This window comes from Vulpes lagopus, chromosome 2 (assembly GCF_018345385.1).
Source record: "Vulpes lagopus strain Blue_001 chromosome 2, ASM1834538v1, whole genome shotgun sequence".
NCBI lineage: Eukaryota > Metazoa > Chordata > Mammalia > Carnivora > Canidae > Vulpes > Vulpes lagopus.
Window position 1 is genome coordinate 69,574,152 of NC_054825.1, and position 3,188 is coordinate 69,577,339.

The 3,188-nt window shown below is 42.2% G+C and overlaps 1 pseudogene; it reads left to right on the top strand.

The window, feature by feature from the left end:
• Nucleotides 1-883: 883 nt before the first annotated feature.
• Nucleotides 884-1,798, top strand: LOC121477420 (annotated as a pseudogene).
• The last annotated feature ends 1,390 nt before the right edge of the window (nt 1,799-3,188 follow it).

Below are 3,188 nucleotides of genomic sequence, written 5' to 3' on the forward strand. Positions count from 1 at the left end.
ATGGCAGCAAGAAACAACCCAATTTCAATTCTCTGATGACTACATTACGTTAAATTTTCTAACTATTTTGCTATATTAGATCTCATTTCCACATCACATGGACAAAGAGAAATATATCACGGAGGTGAATAGTGGATCAGGAAAATCCAAACGAGGAACCCGTTTCATAGAAACATCTAGAATAAAGTTTGACCAAATATCTGAGTATAGTGGTCTAGTCAAGTTGACACACACATTTAACCATCGTGCCACCCCAGAAAGGCATGATTTGGGGTGAAGATGGCTTCCTACAGCTAAGGCCTTCGGTAGGGATTAACAGCTGAAAACTATCTGCTAATGGTATTCCCTGCAGCTGGGGCAACGACTCTTCCCCATAAGTGGGAATCTGAGCAGATGTTCCTGTTCATCACACCTGAGATTAATTGCGTTAAACAATTAACTTTACAGTTAAAACACTTATTCAATAATATGTTTCAAAGCAAAAGTTGATAAATATATATTAATGTATAGATGTAAAGAACACATAAACTTTTTTTGTTCAAGAGAAATGATTCAGAAAGAGTGTTTAGGGCTGCCTGGGTGGCTCAGTCAGTCAAGTGTCTGCCTTCAGCTCAGGTCATGATCCTGGGGTCCTGGGATCAAGCCCTACATGGGGCACCCTGCTGAATGGGGAACGTGCTTCCCCCCTCCCTCTGTTTGTGTACTCTCGCACTCTGTCAAATAAATAATTTTTTTTTAAAAAAAGGAGTGTTTAAAATATCTGAAATTATTGCTTACACATGCAGTAAACCAAATGCCGAGTCTGTGCTATTGGTGGGGGGCAGGGGCCACCCAAAGCCTGGAGCTGGACTTCAACCTCTCTCACAATTGGGGCAAGGTCATTATGCATGGAAGGTGCTGCTGGCCAGCCAGGGAGGACCACAAGCCACGCCTGCACCAGCAGCACCCCATCTACAAGCTGGTAAAGGACACAAACACAGGTCCAGAAGCAACCTAAAGCTCCTCCTCACGCAGGCAATGGGAAGACTTGGAGTCTTGAGTGACCTGGTTTCAGAAGAAATCTTTGAGCCAAAATCAACTACTGCCTCAAGGTCTGGCTGTATATGCACCACCCACCTGAAAACAAACTGTTTGAGGAGTAGAAATTACTGAGAGAAGAAAAATTTTAGAAGATCTAGGTCAGGGCAAGCGAGATGACAGTGAAGTTTCTGAGAAGCTGTCACCCGGAGGTGGAGATGAAGAACAACTTCAAATGGAAACTAAACCCTGCAAGAGTTGCCTGCCATTTCTTCAAAACTAAAATCAGATAAAAACAGACAGGGAGGCAAACCCGGAGAGACTCTTAACTCTAGGAAACAAACTGAGGGTTGCTGGAGGGGAGGCGGATGGAGGTATGGGGTCACTGGGTGATGGACATAAAAGAGGGCACATGAGGTAATGAGCACTGGGTGTTGTATGCAACTGATGAATCACTAAATTCTACCCCCAAAACTAATAATGTGTGAACTAAATAGAATTTAAATTAAAATAATTAAAGTATAATAATAATTAATATGTGAACTAAATAGAATTTAATTTTTTTTTAAAATAGGCATTGTGGTTGCCCCACATACATTAAAGTTACTGGAAGAGTCCACTACACGGAGGGCAAGTGGTGTGAGGTGACAATAAGTGGACTTGACATGGTGAGAGTGCCTATGTCTGTGATGAACTTTGAGAGGCCCAAAACCAAAAAGCTTACTGGTTATCCCAGCGAGCTGCCAAGGGAATGGGCCCTACCAGCTCTGGGACTATCTAAACCCACTCTCCCTCAAAAGCAGAAGAACAGAATCAGAGGAGGAGCAGTGCAGCAAAGATGGGCCAACACTCTGGTACCACCCACTCCCAGCTCTGACCAAATAATGAAATTTTAGAGAACATATGGCAACATCAACCTAAACTGCACATCTGCTTTGAATGCTCTGTATCTCGCACCTCTGTCTTTACATATTATCACATCAGGCCTTATTGGGGCAGTCAATTCACCTCAAGGAGTACCAGGCTATAGATTTGATAAGCTGAATATTAACAGATGGAAACAGTCCAGATCCTGTTTAGGCTCTTCCTCCATGGGAATGCTTTGGAACAAATGGAAAAGCGAGCCACTGTCTCCAGTACTGGGGCTGTTCTCACACAAACCTAACAGCTGTATCTCATGAGAGAATAAAGAGGCTGTGTTCCTTTCATTTAAGAGAATAAAATAATAAAAGCAAAAACAATTATAAAGCAAACATCAGTCTAACCACCAATCAAGGCAAGAGAATATTTCTAGCACATCAGAAGGCACTTGTATACTTCTCCCACCCCCCAGAGGTAAGTCTTTGCCTAACTTTTGTGATAATTATTCCTCCTCTGTACTGTATAGTTTGTTTGCCCTCAAAATTTACTCTCCATCTTTCACCTTGCTCTGTACCCCAAGAGAAATACATTTATGTATTACATTAACAGATTCTCTTGTCCTCTGGTTTTCAGTTGAATGTGACCAAAGGGAGGGATTGGAAGAAAATTAGAATATTAGAGATGAGAAACCAGGGAATTTCTTTGTCACTCGGGCTCTAGGGCAGTGGCTGGCAGCAGCTGTGTCTCCCCTTCAACACTCCTTCCAGGCCTTCTCAACAGCCCTTCTCTTTGTGTTTCCAGCCTCTACCTGAAGGCCCCAGCTTCCGGGCCCCTGGTAGTACTCCCTACTCTCTCTGTCTCCCCAACCCAAGGAGTTCCTACTAGGAACTCTAATCTCTGGTAAGAACCAACATCCCTCTTTGGTTTTTCAACTCTTATAAGTTATACTTGCTCCCAAATGATGAGTTGATTCCCTAGACAGATGACACTATATCAGGGGCTTAGAACTGGTCTTTATCGCTGGCAGGTTGGGCATTTGATGACAGTAGAAGCTAGATAATTCTGTTTGCTTATATTTTGTTCATGATTTCTCTTCATGAGTGCAATTTTTTCACATCTTAATAGGTGGCAGCAACATTATTATGGCATTAAAATTTTAATTGGGAACAGGGTCATCTTTTCTGATTCTCTGAAAGAGCTTTAGGTTGGAAGTATTTCTTCTGGAATGGCAGAAAGAACTGACTGGAAAATATAATTTGAGATATTCTTTGGTTTTAACTATGGTTCCAATCCTTTAGGTGACCATCCAT